The 19480-nt window shown below is 48.3% G+C and overlaps 1 long non-coding RNA gene across 2 annotated transcripts; it reads right to left on the reverse strand.

Moving 5' to 3' along the window:
• Nucleotides 1-91: 91 nt before the first annotated feature.
• Nucleotides 92-12193, reverse strand: LOC114811324. 2 transcript variants are annotated; one of them, XR_003759008.2, is made up of 4 exons: nt 12085-12193; nt 10247-10400; nt 2346-2556; nt 92-222 (listed from the first exon to the last, which is right to left on the reverse strand). It is a non-coding gene; the product is annotated as an uncharacterized LOC114811324 (long non-coding RNA). The 2 variants fall into 2 exon arrangements; XR_003759009.2 differs by lacking the exon at nt 10247-10400.
• Between the last annotated feature and the right edge of the window lie 7287 nt (nt 12194-19480).

A 19480-nucleotide genomic window follows, 5' to 3' on the forward strand; every position in this document is an offset into this window, starting at 1 on the left:
ACACGATGAGAGTTTAATAAATTTATTGAGATGGGTGAAATACTTTAGCTGAAATCTTTGGGGGGGGTCTTCTTATTCCCACTTGCCTTTTAGTTCCCCCAAAAATGTGTTTCACAGGAAATGGCACCTGCCTCCGTGCCCTTCATCCTTTCCAACGGTTATCAGCACTTGAAGTCCAAAAAGTCGATTAAGATGCCGTAATAGCCAACAGATGATGGGAAGCTGTTAGAAAATATCAAGGGCTATAGAAATGCAAAATGGTAATAATTGCCAGTCCCTTAAAGATGCTTTTCAAAACCCGGTTTTACTTAAGCACAAATAAGCAGGAAATCCTGTTTGGAAGGCGAGCCTGCAAGCTGAATGGCCAAACAGTCTTCATGGGGTAGTGGGGGCGTCGGGGGGCGGAATCACTGCCTCTGGCCAATAGGGGACAAGAGAGAGGAACGGCGTTGAGGTCTTTTTGATTATTATTATGGGCCTGTCCTGTCCACTCAAATGAGTTGACTTGGTCTTCTTAGCTCTGAGATCATTCGGATACGTCTCCTCCTAGAAGCCACCTTCCTCCCCTTCGTGCTGAAAACTTGGGTCAGCCAGAGGTAGGTTCGGTGAAGAAGGTGGGTTCTTCCACCTCCTTTCCTCTCCAAGAGCGACCTAATACCGAAGCCACATGGCCTAGTGAAAAAAGCCCAGAGCTGGGAGGCAAAGGACCTGGATTCTCATCCCGCCCCACTACTCGTCTGCTTGTGGTTTGAGGTGAATCTTTTAATCAAAGGGTGTTTATTGAGTACTATCTCTGCACAAAGAACTGTACTCAGCGCTTGAAAATCCCTGCCCTCAGAAGATGACATCATTACGGTCAGTGAGTCGATCATATTCACTGAGCGCCCACTGTGTGGAGAACATTCAGTCAATCGTATTTATTGAGCGCTTACTGCGTGCAGAGCACTGTGCTAAGTGCTTGGAAAGTACAATTCGGCAACAGATAGAAGCAATCCCTACCCAACAACGGGCTCATGCTTAAACGCTTTGGAGAGTACATTATAAGAATAAACAGGCACATTCCCTGCCCCCAGCAAGCTTACAGTCTAGAGGGGGTGTCAGAGATTAATATAAAGAAATATGGTCAGTCTTCATTTTCCCCATCTGTAAAATAGCGATGATAATACCCATTCTCCCTCCCTCTTGGGCTGAGAGCCCCCACGAGGAACAGGGAAACGTCTGACCCGATTATTTTGGATCGACCCCGGTGCTCAGCACAGCGCTTGGCATGGCGGGAGCCCTTCACAGATGCTACAGTTCCTATTATCAGTGCTCAGGGTGGGTGTTCAGACCAGATTGGTGTCTAATCATTGATAAGAGGCTCAAGGCTACTTCAGAAGAGAGACCCTCTGGCAGTCAGACCACAGTAGGTCTGTGGTGGCTGCCTCCACCCACTCTGAAGAGAGGCCAGCACCCCCCTCCAGCCTCTTAAACCCGGTCGGCAGCTGCCAATAAACATCTGATCCACTCTCATTAGGTTCTCACTAATACTTGCTTTTTAAGGACCAGCTGGCTTTACCCAGATCTAATTTCTAAGCTACTTCAAAGACCCGCTTCTCCCTCTTCAACGTCCCGCTCCGGGGGCAGAGAAGGGCTGGGTATGTAAAAAAAAAGAAAAGGCAGGCGAGGGAACCGAAATTATCTTGGCTTCTTCGAGGAGCTACTTTCGGGACTATAGAGATTTCCAGCTTTTAATTCAGTTGTACCCGTTCCAGATTTCAGTTCAGACTAATCCAGATTTGGTCAACACTCCTGTCTGTCGAAAGGAATAGCGATCAATCGACTTTTCCCAAGTCCATCCGTCAGTCAAGAAAGGGCGTTCATTGGGTGCTTACGACGTGAAGAGACCTGTACTAAGCACTTGGGAGAGTACAGTATAAGGGAGTTGGTATAACACAAACATTATATGACATTCTCGGCCCGCAACAAGATTACAGTCTAGTGGGGGAGGCAGACATTAATATAATCAATCATATTTGTTGCACACTTACTGTGTGCAGAACATTGAACTAAGAACTTGGGAGAGTACAATATAAGAGAGTTGGTGGACACATTCCCCGTCCACAAGAAGATTACAGTCTACAAGAACGTAAATAAATTATGAATATGTACGTAAGTGCTGTGAGGCTAAAGGTGGGGTGAGTAAAAGGTGCAGATCCAAGGGCGATTGAAAGAAGAATGAGAGAAGATTATCCGATTTTATTGTATCGTGTCCACCCCAGCACTTAGCTCAGTGCCTGGCACAGCGTAAGCATGTAACAGATACCATAATGATTTTCATTATCATCTTTGATCATTTTTATTACCTTATTTCACTCTATTGCAGAGGTTCTCAACCCATCTTGTCAGGCCTTCCTGCAGCTGACAAAGGATCCAAGAGCGTTTACGGAGATCTGGCCTGCTAACCTCTGACCGGCCATTGGGAGGTTGCAGGAAAGTTCCTGGATGAAGGAAGGGAGCTGGTCTCCTCTCTCCTTTCTCGGTCTTTCCCGCTTCCCAGCCTCAAGATCTGTTGCACTGAGAAAAGGTAAACAAACCGTGGGCTTGTGTGGGTGTGCGGTGGAGGAAAATGGGGGGCTTGGAGGGAACGGTTTGCCAATTACTACTTGGGAGTGCTGTGGAGCGGCTCATAGATCCACTTTCTGAGCCTAGCTTCCCCAGTAACAGTAATTACAGCGTTTGTTAAAAGTACATGCAAGATAATCAGATTGGATACAGCCCCTGCCCCACATGGGGCTCACAGTCCAAATATGAGGGAGAACAGATACTGAATCCGCATTTTACAGGTGAGGAAACGGAGGCACAGAGAGGTTAAAAGTGACTTGTCCGAGGTCACACAGCAGGCAAGTGGTGGAACTGGGATTAGAAACCAGGTCCCTTCCAGCTCTTTCCACCCGGCCTCGCTTCTCTTCCAACTCTCCTTCCTCCACCTACCTGGTTGTCATTAGACTCCCTGCTCTGCAGGGTAAGCTGAGGAAGAGCATCAATAAGTGGTGTTTATTGAGCGCTTACGGTGTGGCAAGCAGGAATGCTATTTCCCCCAGGAAACGTGTCCATCCGGCCTAACAGTGGGCGCGGGATGCTTGGAAGGGTAGCGTCAAGGTTGCCCTCTTGGATTTCCATCCTCAAGATTAGGAATGGGCCTTCTCATGTCCCTAACTTTCCCCCTCAGTAAAAACAGTGTGCATTACGGGGAAATCTACCACCCTCCACCTTCCCAGGTTCTTTGGGATTTTCCAGATTCCCAAGAAAGAGCGAGCCTCTGTGCTATTTAGGAGTTGCTGGAGTTTCAGATAAGGACCAGATGGTGTTTTGAACATTTTAATAAGAGTTATTTTCAGTGTTGCCGCTATATAAAATTTCCTGTTTAGTGAGCAAATGCACTTTGGTCGTGAAGTACGGCTGAGCCGATGTTTTAAATGTTCTATCCGTTGTGTTATCCGGGCATATTAAATGCTAATGATTTGGAAACAAACCTACTACAACCCAGCAGGTTCACTTCGCTCCTCTAATACCGATTTCCTCATTGTACCTCGATCTCATCTATCTCACCAGTGACCCCTTTCCAACATCCTGCCTTAGACCTGAAACTCCCTTCCTCTTCATTTTTTTATGATATTTGTTAAGCACTTACTATGTGCCGGGCCCTGTTCTAAGCTTCGGGGCTAGGTACAAGATAATCTGGTTGGACAGAGTCCATGTCCCACGAGGGACTCACAGTCTTAATCCCCATTTTACAGTTGAGGTAACTGAGGCACAGAGAGGTGAAATGACTTGCCTAAGGTCACACAGCAGACGATCACTCTCCCCGCCTTCAAAACCTGATCAAAATCACATCTCCTCCAAGAGGGCTTCCCCAAATAAGCCCTCATTTCCCCTACTCCTTCTCCCTCCTGCATCATCCACCAACTAGGATTTGTAGCCTTTATTTAACCCATCCTCAGCACTTATGTACATTTCTGTAATTTATTTAAATGTCCATCTCTCCCTCTAGACTGTGAGCTTCCTGTGGGCAGGGAATGTGTCAACCAACTCTCTTATATTGTACTCTCCCAAACGCTACCAGTACAGTGCTCTGCATACAGTAAGTGCTCAATAAATATAATTGATTGATTGATCGATTAAATTATCCTCTATCCTGCCATAGCTTTGACCTCTGGGTCAAGGGATGAGACCGGAGAAAAATCTTTTTCTTCCACTCCCCATCGTGAATCCTCCCCAGCTGCTTTGACTAGTCACCAGGTGTGTACCCTACAAGCATTTTGATACTCACTCCAGTCCCACGATACTATGTAAATGCTCTTAGACTCTTCTAAACTCACTTAGATTTGGAGCTTCATGAGGAAAAGTCACTGTGCTTAATTCCTACCTGAATATTCTCTCCCAGCACTTAGAGGGCTCTGAACACGGTAAATGCTTAATAAAAACTATTACTATTGCTATTTCTGCTATCTCTAATCATTTTAATGTGTGTATCTCTCTGCAGAATTAACCTCCTCATGGGTAAGGATAGTGTCTACCAACTCTGTCGTGTTTTTCCCAAGCGCTCAGTGCAATGTTCTACGCATAGAAAGTGCTCAGTAAATACCACTGATAAATCGATGAATTAATAAATCAACAGAGAGCTCTCCATCCTAGATCTGAGGAAGGTAGGGTGGATTTCCATCCTCCTTCCTCTGAGCCTGGAGCTGCCTTCAACATGCCATGAAGAACCTGGCAGATCCAGCATCAAAACATAGTGTCTGCTCAGTGTTGTCAACGTCACTAGCTGGGTCCCATTCTCTTTATTAGAGCAACATCTCAGCCTCTATTCTTCCCACATGGCTGCTGTGTGTCACTGGGCAAGTCATTTTACTTCTCTGGGCCTCGGTTACCTCATCTGTAAAATGGGGATTAAGAGCCTGAGCCCTTTTCAACATCCTGCCTTTGTTCAATCTGTGTTCAGTCTAAATTGACTCTACCCCAGGACTTAGAACAGAACTTGGCGCATAGTAAGTGCTTAACAAGTACCAAAATTATTTGTATTATTATTTGTGGTCTAAAGTTGGGAACAGAACCAGCAGTCCCCCCATCTGCAAAATGGGAAGAATAATTCTTGTACCTTTTTTCCACAGGGCTGTTCCGTGGACAAAAGAGGATGATTTTCATGGGAAGACACGTTGACTGGGAATCCATCGATGGTGTTTATTCATTTTATTTTTAATGGTACTTGTTAAGAGCTTACCATGGCACTGTATTAAGCATTGGGGTAAAAATAAGCTAGTCAGGTTGGACACAGCCCCGTCCCACATGGGATTCACGGTCTAAATTGGAGGGAGGAGAATTTAATCTCCATTGCACAGATGAAGTAATTGAGGCATGGAGAAGCTAAGTGACTTGCCCAAGGTCACACAGAAGGCAAGTGAGGGAGTCAGGATTAGAATCCATATCCTCTGACTCCCTAGCCCATGCTCTCTCCACTAAGTCACTCGGTTTCACTGAGTGCTTTCTGTATTCCAAGCACTGTAATAAGCACTTAAGAAAGCGACTCGGAAAATCTAAATTGGCTCTGCTCCATTTGGATCTGGAGGGGATGGATTTTTCATCCCTCAGAAATCACCTTCCTTCTCAGGAAAGAAGTTTCCTCCGAGTCTCCCTTCTGGAGGCAATAAAATGGAGACCGAATCCTGGGTGTTCAGGGAGCAGGGCAGGGCCTTCTCTGCTGAGCTGGGAAGATTCTGCTGTGAGTTGATACTTAACATTTCAGGTTTCCATTTTCCCAACGTGCCAAGCTATTTCTCAGTTATTCCCCGTTTCCCAGGAGTTTCCCTGAGCGAGGCAGTGTAGGAGACAGAGTGCCTTCCATTCTGGTTTCTGCATATTTGTTCTTACTTAGGATGGGCCAGGTTCCCAAAAGGCAAAGACCAAAATAATATCTTTTTTGTAAACCTCAAAGAAGATCATTGAATAAATCGGCCTGTGCCCCTCCTCGGTGCAGAACGGCGCAAACAGATCTGCTTTCTGGGGTGTTCGTTTAATCAGTCAGTCGATCGGTGGCATTTACTCAGTGCTCACTGCATGCTGAGCACTATATTAGGTGTTCGGGAGAAAACGATACGATAGAATTGGTAGACCTACTCCCTACCCACAAAGTGCTCACGGTCTAATGGGGGTGACAGATATTAGAATAAATTACTCCTAGGGGAACGGGAGAGAATAAGGATATATATTTCTAGCACTTCATCCCGACACACACATTTATCACTGACGGATCCGTATGGATCCATATTCCCGCCTCGACGAGCCGTACTGCAGAAGGATAATATCGCCGTGGATACCCACAGAGGGAATCGGTGTAGAGACGATTATCTTTTCGGTTTAAAGAGACCAGGTGACCCACACGAAGCGGAACGGTCACAGAACGTTGGCCTCTGTCTTGCCACTCAAATGAGGGTCGATAGGACCCTTGAAGATGACATGTCGGCCAGCGGTTGGCTCATCTGTGACTGCAGTTGTAGCTCTGACTCCCTTAACCTCACTCAAAGCTTACCTCTTCCAAGAATCTTTCCCACCTCACCTGGTTTTGTTCATTCTACTCACTCCAGTTACCCTTGACATTTGTGAAGATCTCGGGAGACGTTGGTTAAGTTTCTGATTTGGGAGTTTTTTATTACTGGTGCTCTGCTTCTGGGATGAGTTACATGTCTCTTTGCGTGTCTGCATGTCTGTCTGTCCCGCCTGCTCTATTTTACTTTGCAATTCTCTGAAGGCAGAGATTGTGTCTTTTCTTTCTTCCAGGTTCCTGTCAGTTCCCCGAGGGTAGGAGGATATGCTTTCTTCTTGCCCCTCCTCTCAGTGCTCAGTGCGGCCTCCTGACTGACTGACTTGCTGACCAACTAGAGAAGCAGCGTGGCTTAGTGGAAAGAGCCTGGGCTTGGGAGTCAGAGGCCCTGCGTTCTAATCCAGCTCCTCCATTTGTCTGCTGTGTGTCCTTGGGCAAGCCACCTAACTTCTCCGTGCCTCAGTTACCTCATCTGTAAAATGGGGATTAAGACTGGGAGCCCCACATGGGACAAACTGATTACTTTGTAGCTACCCCAGCACTTAGAACAGTGCTCGGCACATGGTAAACACTTAACAAATACCATAATAACAATAATAATAATAACTAACAGACTATCTAACAGGCTAACCGATTGACAGGCTACCTGACCGTCTCCCTGATTCACTGCCTGACCGTTCAATTGACTGGAAAATCAATCAATCAGTCAGTCAGTCAGTCAATGTTTTTTTAATTGAGTGCTCGCCAGGTGCAGAACACTGCACTAAGCACTTGGGAGAACGTAGGGAAGTAAACACACCTCTATCCTCAAATATTTTACAATCTAGTGGGGGAGAGGGACATGGAAAGAAATTCCAGGTGGCATAAAGTTATGTCCATAAGCGCTGCGGCTGTGGGGACAGGATGCAGCAGAAGAATAGAGAATCCGCAGCAAACCTGGGCTCGATCCAGAGGTCGGTGCCCATTGTCCGGTGAGTCCCGAGGGGAAGGCCGCCAGGAGTTGGCTCCCTGCGGAGAATCTGCTGTGGGCGAGGGCCTACGTTTGCACCACCTGTACTCTCGGTGTTCCCTTCGTGTTGCCAGGAAACCCGATGGATTCACACAACCCACACAGCTCAGCTTCTGACAAAAGTCTGCCTACGCCTCAACTCAGGCACTCAAAAGATATCGGCTAAAAACATCTCCAGACCCAACCTGCCTTCACCTCACCACTCCCCCCACTCATTTCCACAACCCACTCCCACCCACTCATCCGCCAAACCGCCTTCCTGGAATCCATAATAGTAATAATGATAATAATAATAATAATAACTGTAGTATATGTCAAATATTTATTATGTGCCGGGCGCAGTACTAAACCCTGGGGAAGATACAAGATGATCAGGTTGGAACACAGTCCCTGTCCCACACGGGGCTCACAGCCTGTAAAATCCCCATTTTACAGATTAGGTAATTGAGGCACAGAGAAGTAAAGTGACTCATCGAAGGTCAAACAGTAGACAAGTGGCAGAGTCGGGATTAGAACCCAGGGCCTTTTGACTTCCAGGCCCACGTCTACCTGGGTCTACCCACTAGACCACAGTGCTTCCCCGGAGAATGTGTATGGCAATTCTGTGGTCTTATACTCCCCCAAGCACTCGGTGCAGTACTCTGCACATAGAAAGGATTCAATAAATATCATAGACGACGACAATGATGATGATGATGATGTCTGTTCTGCATCGCCCCCATCGGGGCAGGGTTCACAGCTGTCCTCTAACATCTCTGTGCGCAATAAACAAAGTCGTGTGACTTTCCTGGCTAAGGAAACCAAAGAGACTGAGTCCTCTGAGGTATCTCTCACCCACACAGGGGGTCAAAGCCTATTTTCATCTTCTCCCAAATGGAGGAATATTTCACTTTTCTCACCTCCAACTGAAATTTGTGAAACCCAAGGGAGTATACAGGTGGCGGGAGAGCGAAACCTGCCATTTTCACATGTGAATACTTAGCAGGGACCAAAAGGGCATCTTAGGTGGGGCCCGGTAGGATTGGAGGCTGCGGGCAGTCTTTCCACAGACATCCTTCCGCCGGTGATCTCATTTCAGGATTGAACTTGCAACTGCCAAACATTTGGGTCAACAAAAAGGACATTTCACATCCACCGCTTTCCCCCCTGGGGTTTTAACATTGTTACTGCCTCACTGGGTGCTTTTAAAATAAAAATTCGACTCCCCGCTGTCCTCATACCACGCCCAGTCCAGTGTTCATTAAATACTTTCGATTCGTTGATCGATTGGCAGGGTTTCAGCCAGGCCCCTGACTCTTATGAGTCCGAGAGCCTCTCCGGCTTCGATGGACCCCAGAAATGAGAGGCTCCGTGTGGCATGGGAAGTTATCACGATAAACAGCGCTGAAGTGGAGAGAGGGCGCTAACCAAAATCCATCGCATACCACGAGCTCTTTGTAGCCAATTAGGAATGTCACTATTATTATTATTATTAGCAGAAAGAGAAGGAGAGTGCAGGTGGAGGACAAAACTCCTCCTCTCCCTTGTCTCCCACACCCTTGACATATTAGAAAGTACCGGCGGGTACCGGCTGAAAAATTCTGTCGCAGAGTCTGAAGATCGGTCAATAGTATTCATTTATTGAAAATCTACGCAGATCACTCTCCTTAGCACTTGGGAGAGTGACAAGCTTTAGCCAAACTAGAGGGGGAAATCCAGTTTCAAATGAGGAAATTATCGCCCACTCGGTTTTTTGCAAACTGATGAAGATTACCAAGGTGGGAAGAGGCCTGGGAGCTGGGTAAGGGCATGTGGGAAGAGGGCACAGGCATTTTTTCAAGCAAAAGAAAATAACTATAATAATCGTTTCATCAAAAGGCTGAAATTGCATTATTTAGGCAACCAAAAGCTGGCTCTCCCACTGGGAAAGGAGACTATTTACCCTGAGCTCCAATCTTCAAACCCTTATGCAAAGTCTGGAGCTCCCTCACAAACACCGGCACAGAGTAGGAGGCCATTTTGCAAACAGCAGTGGACGTGAACTGATATTTCAAAGAGATGATCACCCTGGGTCCAGAAGACTTGGGGCCAGAGTTCCAGCAGGTGGAGATCGATGGTGGATGCCGGGCACTGAGTTTCCCATTTTAGGAGCTTGGAAAATAAGCACCAGGTCCCCAAGGCAGAGTCTGTAAAGAAATGAGGGGCCATGCAGAAATTCGACAGAAGACCTGCAGGAAATGTAATCAATCCTCCCTCTTCTTCTTCCACCTCCCGCCCCCTCTGCTCACCGGCATTGAATCCCCACTTTACAGATGAGGAATCTGAGGCACGGAGAAGTTGAGTGACTTGTCCAAGGTCACACAGCGGGTAACTGGCAGATCAGGGTTTAGAACCCAGGTCTTCTAACTCCCAGGCCCGTGCTCTCTCCGCTAGACCACTCTGCTCTTCCAACGCAGTCCCCATCCCTGTCTCAGGTGGGGCTCGCAGTCTAAAAGGGAGGGACAGCTGGTATTTCATCCCCATTATACAGATGAGGAAACTGAGGCACAGGGAGATTAGGCGATTCGCCCAAGCACACGCAGTGGTTCAAGGGCCAAACTTAGGGCTAGAACGGAAATCTCCCGACTCCCAGACCGAGTTCTTTTCACTAGGCTCCCCGGCATCTGAAAGCTGCTCACCTCTGCTTCCTCTGCAGCTGCTGCGAGATCACCGTGGCAGGCCATCCACCCGCTAGAGGCTTCTGGGAGTCTCTGGCGTGTCGTCCCCACGTCACCGATAGCCGGGCCGGAGACCAAGTGGATCAACACTTCATACGGTTGTCTCCATTAGTCACTTGATCAATGAAGTGATAATAAGAGCAAACTTTCTGATGGCTTCTTTCTTCTGAGCTGTCTCTTCCTCTGTCAATTAATCCCTCGATCGATGGTATTTATTGAGCGTTTCCCGTGTGCAGAGCACCTTACCAGATGCTTGGGTGAGTACAGTACGGTAAAGTCAGTAGACACGATTCCCTCCCTGCCCTCCAGGATTTTATTACCTCTCTCATCCTGCCATCCAGCCTCTACCCTGGCTGACAAGGTCTCTTGATTCCCCAGACAAAACGGAGGAGTGGACCTTACCCTAAGCTCTTTCGGCGGCAGGACGAAATCCCCATATCCATGCGCGTCCCATCTAAATTGAGACACGAGGTCACTGTAGATTAGGCACCGTTGCATAAGGGCTCTATCTGGAACAAATGGACCTTTTAACAAAGGGAGACCGACCCGCTGCCATTCGGCTTTTCCCTTCTGCTTCTCTATATTGCTAATAATAATAATAATAACTGCTCTCCCCCGTCTTCCCTGTCCCTCCCCCGCCCGCCCCTCCCGCCCGTCTGGGGCAATGAGACCTTCAATAAAGTGAGGATCTGCTGGTTCAGTGCAGTATCGCCTGGTAGCGCCCTGCTCAGTACCTCACAGAGCACAACTCCAGGCTCCGAAACTCTTCACGCTAATAAATATATGCCATCATTCTGACATTTCATTCTCCGAGTGCTAATTAATCCACACAAGAGCTGGCAAAGGTCAGCACAGACTGACATACCCAGAGTGAGGAGGAAAAGTTCACACGGAGGCTGGGAATGTGATTCCTCTAAGGAAAGTTGGGCCCAGGTCCAGCAGACCTTAGCATGGAAAGTTCATGCCCATCTCAGCCTCTGCATGCTAAAAGGGTCCCTGTCAGGGTCATCGTGTCAATCCCCCTGCTTCGGAATGATACCAGATTTCAACGGGGGTGGTTTCACCACTGTGAGTGTGAGGAATGTTGAAAGGTGGGGTGGGGATCCTTCCGGTAGCCCAAGGAGCCGGGCATCACCCTGACCCTATGGATAGCTCACAGGCCCTGCTGCTTGGGGTTGGTCTGAGGATGGAACGGGAGTTGGTCAGTTCCTCAAGAGGCTGCTGGGGTAATCAGCCCTCGGTTCGCCAGATCTGTGACAGTTGGTAGACCCGTTCCCTGCCCTCAACGAGCTTGCAGTCCAGGGGAGAAATATCCCATTTCTTCCTGACGGGCATTTTTTAGTTCATTCAGAGTCAGGTCCTCTCAGTTCTCTCCAGGGGATAGCTCTCTCCTCGCGGCCTAGTGGAAAGAGCACAGGCCCGGGAATCAGAGGATCTGGGTTCTAATCCGCTCCACCATCTGTCTGCTCTGTGAACCTGAACAACTCACTTATCTTCTCAGAACCTCCATTTCCTCATTGGTAAAATGGGGATTCCATCCCTGTTCTCCTTTCCAATTGATCTGTGGGCCTCATATGGGCAGGGATTTTGAATTGTTCATCTTGTATCTCCTACAGAACTCATAGTTTACAGTCTAATGGGGGGAAATCGGACTTTAGACTGTGAACTCGTTCTGGGCAGGGAATGTGACTGCTAATTCCGTGACGCTGGACTCTCCCAAGGGCTTAGTACAGTGCTCTGTACCCAGTAGGCCCTCAATAAATACCATTGATTGATTGGTTTACTGTGGGATAACTTACTTGGGAGTTCTTAGGCAACTTGGATGAGTCTCTGTCTGATTAGGTTCTAGAGAAGATCCATTCCCGGCTGAAAGCGAGCAACTGAGCAGTGAAGACCCCCCATGACTCAGGAAGAGTGACTTGAGATTGGTCACTAGGTGGGTTGAGGCCACCATTTTGAAGAGCCTGACCACCTCCCTCTTCCAGAAAGAAGAGCGTAACAATCACCCTTTGTGCCGCCTCCTTGTGATGTGAGAGGAAACAAAGGGATATTGATTTCCTCAAAGAAAGAGCTGGCATCCTAAAAGGGCATTCCTCAGAAAGATGGGCACAAGCTCTGACCCCAGGACAGCCAAAGGGATGAGAACAGGCAAAAAGCAAAGATGAATGTAACCAAAGGATGAACCGCCATTTATCCTCATTAACCTAGAAATGAATAGGACCCTGCCCGGCTAAACTCAGCTTCCGCAAGGCTTTATTGGCTAATTCATCTTTAACTCAACATCCTTTCCCAGCCCTCTCGTTACTATTCTGGGCCTTGACTTCTTTTACTGTCAAGGAACATTTTTAAAGGGAAAAGACATAAAATGGATCAATGCGGCAACTCAATTAATTCTTCATCTTAAATTCTAATAAAATCAATTTGGGGGACGAGAGTGTAGTTAAGCTGACATCATAATACGGTAATTAGAAACAACTTTCATCTCACCATTTCCTTTGAAGATTGTAATTGCAATTAATTAAACATGCATTGCTCCGCCATTCAAGACTTTCAAAATGGAAATTGGATGAGACATTAACGATAAGGCTGGTGGGTTTCCTTGACCCTCCACCTTTAAATGTCTAAGAAACGCAATGTTGGGACTGTACCAGGTGAAGCTACGATTGTGTGAGGGTTCTGGTTCTAAAAGCGTATTGGTGGGTTTGGGAGAGGAGGCCCGATTCATTAGGAGACCTGAAGGCATGAATGGATTTATCATTAGCATATTTTTCCCACTGGGCTCTGGGTAGATTTAGTCTACAAGCTTAAATGAATTTGTTCTGCCGATTAAAGTTCAGACCGGCTGCTTTTCCACGCTTTTCTCTCCGCTCCTTGAGGACGATGAGATTCCTGACGTTTGCACGGAAAGTTACGGTCACCCGGCCCAGCCCTTCGATCTCAGAGTGGCCGTGGAGTGACAGAACAAGAGTAGGGGTGGGACCGATCCGCCCTGGGGAGCCCAGGGTTTAAAAGGCGTTTTCTCTTCGGTCAAAGTTGTTAATCTTGTTGAAATGCCGTCGCTCACGACATTCATATGTTTTATGGGTGATTTAGGAGTGAGAATACACACGCGTTGAATGATTTGGGTAGTTCAAGCCAGAGGACAGACCCAAATCATTCAGGTCAAGATGCATTTTGATGGGCTGGAATTAGCCAATTCCATCTTGATCGGGAGAAATGATAATATGAGCTCCTAAAACTGGGACTGATCTCCCACGGTCATTTAGTCATTATCACCAGCATCGTCACCATCCCCATCATCCTCATCTTCATCACTGTCACCTTCATCTCTACTCGTGACTATTAACTCTATCGTGCTCTCCCAGATGCTTAGTCCAGTGCTCTGTACACCGTCTCCACTCAGAAAATACTATCGATCGATCACCATCGTCTCCATCACTGGCATCATTACCACATCATTATCCTCCCTATCATTCTCATCATCACCGACGGTCTTTTTGGAGCACCAATTGTGCAAATCACTGGGAAATCCACAGTTAAAGTAAGTCCTGGAAAATCCAGGCTCAGGGAGGAGGAAGAGAAGATGGGGTTCACTGGCTTCCTTTCAGACCAGAGGCCTGATCTGGTTTCGGCCCCGGACACCTGGTCTCACATCGCCTCGGACACCGAGCTCCCGTAGGACGATGGGTGGAGGTGGTATTTCCCCCGACTTGGCCGCAGCAATCGATTCCAGCCACCTTCCTTTGGGTTCCCCTTTCCGTGGCACAATGACAGGTCCTGGGAGGAGCTAGGGATGGGCTCTAATTAATTTCCCTGAAAGAAAATTGCTTTTTGCATGAGGCTAAGGCGGCCTGGCCTTTGGAATCTGGAGCCGCGGGCTCCGTTTCATTTACCTAGTATTAAAAAGGGTTTATTTCAGACCTGCTGGGGTTTGCACAAGCTTGAGGTAGATTGTGTTTACCTTATCTTTCCAAAGGTCATCGACTTTCTCACTGTATCCTCCCAGCTAGGAGCAAGCCACTCTCTGAGGAGCACTCTAGTGAGATATACACACCAACTCCTGGAATGGTAAACTGCGTTCTGCCCTCAAGGCAACTGGGAGAGGTGGCCCCAACCCGTTCGGGCTTCTGGCTAGGTCCCCGTCTTCAGCAAGGAGCAATCTGATAGCCGTGGAGCTCCTAATATCACTAATAAAAATAACGGTAAGCACTTTCTGCGGGCCAAGCACTGTACTAAGCACTGGGGTAGAAACAAGCTCATCGGATCCCCCATGGGACTCACAGTCTAAATAGGAGGGAGATCATGAGAAGCAGCGTGGCTCAGTGGAAAGCGCCCGGGCTTGGGAGTCAGAGGTCATGGGTTCGATTTCCGGCTCCCCCACTCGTCATCTGTGTGACTGTGGGCAAGTCACTTCACTTCTCTGGGCCTCAGTTCCCTCATCTGTAAAATGGGGATTGAGACTGTGAGCCTCACGAGGGACAATGTGATTACCCTGTATCTACCTCAGGGCTTAGAACAGTGCTCTGCACATAGTAAGCGCTTAACAAAGGCCAACATTATTTTTACTATTAAGAAGTATCGAATCTCCATTTTACAATGGGAACCGAGGCACTGAACTAATAATCTGGTAAGTGTGGTATTTGTTAAGCCCTTACGTTAGGCCAAGCACTGTAGTAGATACAAGGTGATCAGGACAGACACGGTTCCTGATCACGTGGCTCGGAGTAGCAGCGTGGCTCAGTGGAAAGAACACGGGCTTAGGAGTCAGAAATCATGGGTTCGAATCCCAGCTCTGCCACTTGTCAGCTGTGTGACCGTGGGCAAGTCACTTAACTTCTCTGTGCCTCAGTTCCCTCATCTGTAAAATGGGGATGAAGACTGTGAGCCTCACGTGGGACAACCTGATGACACTGTATCTCCCCCAGCGCTTAAAACAGTGCTCTGCACACAGTAAGCGCTTAACAAATACCAATATTATTATTATGAGGCTCACAGTCTAAGTAGAAGGGAGGACTGGTATTGAATCCCCATCGTACAGAAGTGGAGGCACTGGGAAGTTTAACTAAGTTGTTCAGGGCCACAGAGCAGACAAACGGTGGAGCCAGAATTAGAACCCAAATCCTCTGATTCCCAGACCTGTGCTCTTTCCACTAGGCCACGAGGAGTTACCGTAGGAGAGCTATCCCCTCCCCTGAGAACTGACAGGGTCTGACTCTGAATAAACTAAAAAATGCCTTTCGGGAGGAAATGGGATATTTCCCCCCTAGGCTGTAAGCTCAATGTGGGCAAGGAGCGCGTCTACCAACTCGGTGGTATTGGACTCTCCCAGGCGCTTAGGACGGTGTTCTGCACACAGAGTCATCGATTGACGATTGATTGATTGACCTTTGAAGAGAGATTAAAGACAGGGACACAGTTCTGCCTGTGAGACTCAGAGAGAGGGACGGTCGGAAAGACATCTATCTGCTAATGGCTCAGTAAAACACCATCACACCCAGCAGCGCCCACAGCACAGAGACTCTGGAAATACCAGTTGGGGTCTGCGTCTGCGCTGAGGACAGACACCCTTGTGTCAACTGAGGCGCAGAAATCATGCCTTAGAAACGGCGGCATCCGAAAGGAGGGGACGGGACGAAGAGAATACCGAGAGAGACAGGGATCAGGAAAGGCAAAGAGCGAGGAGAGCTTAGAGACGGAGATACAGAGAGAGTCAGAGAGGAGGAAAAAAAACAGCCTGTTTGACATGCAAAAGAGGTTTTTCGGTCCGCTGCCCACGCGGAAACGTCAGATCACAAAATCCATCTTGGTTTTACGGCAGACTTTATCAGAAACAATGTGCAGCATCTAATATCTGCTGGAAGAAATCTTGTTATCTTTGTTTGGCGCCCGGGCTGCTGCTGAGTCAAAGTGCATTAAGTTTCCTAGAAGATACGGGCACCCCAAAGGGGCCAGCTGCCAGGATCCTATTCCATCCTGTGCCCGTTGCCGTGGAGTTTCCTCGCCTCGGGCTCGGCCACAGACATCTTCTCCTCCCAGTCCCTCTTCGTCCGACATTTTGGCAATATTTTTTGATTTGTCTGTCTTCCCCATTAGCTCCCTAAGGGTAGGGAAACTGTCTTAATAATAATAATGATGATGATGGTTTTGTTAAGCCCTTACTATGTGCCAAGCACTGTTCTAAGCACGGGGGTAGATACAGTTTATCAGGTTGTCCCATGTGGGCTCACAGTCTTAATCCCCATTTTACAGAAGAGGAAACGGAGGCACAGAGAACTTAAGTGACTTGCCCAAAGTCTTGCTTGCACTGTGTCAATCAGTCAGTCGGTGGTCTTTGTTGAGTGCCGATTGCATGCAGAGCACTGTTCTACTTAGAGAAGCAGTGCGGCTCAGTGGAAAGAGCCCGGGCTTGGGAGTCAGGGGTCATGGGTTCGAATCCCGGCTCTGCCAATTGTCAGCTGGGTGACTGGGCAAGTCACTTCACTTCTTTGGGCCTCAGTGACCTCATCTGGAAAATGGGGATGAAGACTGTGAGCCTCACGTGGGACAACCTGATGACCCTGTATCTACCCCAGCCCTAAGAACAGTGCTCTGCACATAGTAAGCGCTTAACAAATACCAACATTATTATTACAATAATACTGTTCTAAACATTTAGGAGTAGTAAGTAGACATCATCCCTGCTCTCAAAGAGCTTAGAGTCTACTTTTATTCTCTGAAGTACTTCACGTACAACTCTGCACTCCTTAAAGGTTCGATCTGTAGCCTCGATTGAATGAGATATCCACAAGGGCTAACGGTGGCTTTAGGGCCTGGTGAGGGTGGAAGAAGGAGGGGTAAATCTAGGGAGACTGCTTGGAGGAGGTGGAGTCTCTCAGAGCTTCGAAGGAGGGAAGGGCCAGACTTGGGACCAATTCTCAGAGTCGGAAAAGTGTCCGGTGACTGCTGGCAGACCTGTGGGAGAAATCCCCCAGGGGCCCTTCCCATTTCCGGGAATCTCCGCTCCCTCAGTAGATGTCACTGATAGCCCACCCTGGAGCCTGCAGGCTCCCCGTTTTTTCCCCTACAGTGGGAAATCCCATATGTGTGGCCCAACGGTCTTCTTCCAAAGTGCACTCTTTCCTACTTGCCTCCCTGCCCATCCCAGGGATTGAGTGGAGATAGGAAGGCAGGAAAGGAGGAAGAAGAGCAGCAAAAACGAAAGTGGACAAGGAGAGGGAGAGGGATTTTTTTGTTGTTGTTAAGCGCTGACTCTGCACCGGACACTGTTCTAAGCTCTAGGGTAGATATAAATTAATCAGTCCCTGTCCTACAGAGGGCTTTCAGGTATTGAATCCCCATTTTGCAGATGAGGAAACTGAGGCACAGAGAAGTGACGTGCCCAAGGTCCCAGGGCAGACAAGGCCCTCCCCTTCACCTCTCTGCAGCTAAACCCTCTTCTCTCCCCTTTTCCTCTCCTCCTCCCCCTCTCCCGTCCCACCCCCTCAGCACCGTACTCATCCACTCAGCTGTAAATATCTTCATCACCCTCTTTATTTTGTTTAATGAGAGGTACATCACCCTGATTCTATTTATATGCCATTATTTTTATGAAATGTTCTTCCCCTTGACTCTATTTATTGCCATTGCTCTTGTCTGCCTGTCTCCCCCGATTAGACCGTAAGCCCGTCAAACGGCAGGGACTGTCTCTATCTGTTGCCGATTTGTACATTCCAATCGCTTAGTACAGTGCTCTGCACATAGTAAGCGCTCAATAAATACTATTGAATGAGTGAATGAAAGTGGCAGAGCCAGAATTAGAACTCAGGTCCGCTGACTCCCAAGCCCGTGTTCTTTCCGCTAGGCCACGCTGTTTTGCCCACCTCGGTTCTAGTAATAATAATTATGGTGTCTGATGAGTGCTTACTATACGCCGAGGATGGTGGTAAGGGCTGGCCTGGGTACAGAACAACTAGATAGGTCACAGCCTCTGTCCCACCCTGGGCCCATGGCCTAGGGAGGAGGGAGAATGGTATTTTATCTCTATTTTACCGGTGAGGAAACTGAGTTATAGAGAGGTCAAGTGACTTGTTCGAGGTCACATGGCAGGCAAATGACAGAGCCAGGACTAGAATCCAGTTCTCCTCTCAAGCTCACACTCTTTCCACTGGACCACGCTGCTTTTCCACCTAAATCTGTTTCCCAGATTTGGGCCACTAGCTAAGTAAGATGCGTCCATTAGGGCTGTGAGCCTCACGTGGGACAACCTGATGACCCCGAATCTCCCCCGGCGCTTAGAACAGCGCTCTGCACATAGTACGCGCTTAACCGACATTATTATGTGTCTTTAAGGAAATACTGTATGCCCCCACCTCTTTGCCCAAGGGACCCGTAGTTTTTGGGAAGAGCTGATGATATGCATAATCCCTGCTTGAAGAAGGCAGACATCACCCGGAGATTCTGCTCTGCTGAAGGAGCCTCTCGAGTGTCTCCCCGTCCAGATTTTATAACTGCTCACCAAACGGCTTTTCTATTCCACTTTCTGGAAATTGGACGTTAAAAATAACTCGGAGGTGGCTGTGACCCAACCGAGGAGTTATCAAGAGAGAGCTAGCTCTCAGAGTGCGGGGGCTGCTGGGGAAGGGATCTAGAAAGTAAAGGTTAAAGCGATCGGGATCGTTTAGTCCCCAGAGAAGGTGGAAGGATGGTGGTGGTAGGGGAGGGGATGGAATGATAATTCCCAAACCTCCGAAGGACTCTTACCCGGAGCAGAGGGAATCGGCTGATCTCCGTCTCCGCTGAGGACACCCTAATGAAAATGTTTCAAATCGCAGCCCCTTCTTCACCCCCGGTCCTCTTTACCACCCCCCCACCTCCTTCCGCTCCCCACCCCTCCTTTCCCCTTCTCCCTCTCCTTCCTTCTTCTCGCTTTTTCTGTACCCCTTTTCCTCCCCTTTCCCGTCCCCTCTCTGCCTCCTTCTTTTCCCCTTTCCTATGTCCCCCCCACCTTCTTCCCTTTCCTGTCTTCCCTCCCCCTCCTTCCTCCTCCCCACTCCTTCCTCTCCCCTTTCCTATCCTCGCTTCCCTCCTTCCTTCTCCTTCCTCTCCCTTCCTTCTGAAGCTCAAGTCCAATGGAAAATGTCTCCTCGAGGCCGGAAATCGCTGAGAAATTCTCTTTTTCAGGCCCCGGCTGCCCAGAGATAGAGACGCCCCCAGGTC

This window comes from Ornithorhynchus anatinus, chromosome 4 (assembly GCF_004115215.2).
Source record: "Ornithorhynchus anatinus isolate Pmale09 chromosome 4, mOrnAna1.pri.v4, whole genome shotgun sequence".
Taxonomy (NCBI): domain Eukaryota; kingdom Metazoa; phylum Chordata; class Mammalia; order Monotremata; family Ornithorhynchidae; genus Ornithorhynchus; species Ornithorhynchus anatinus.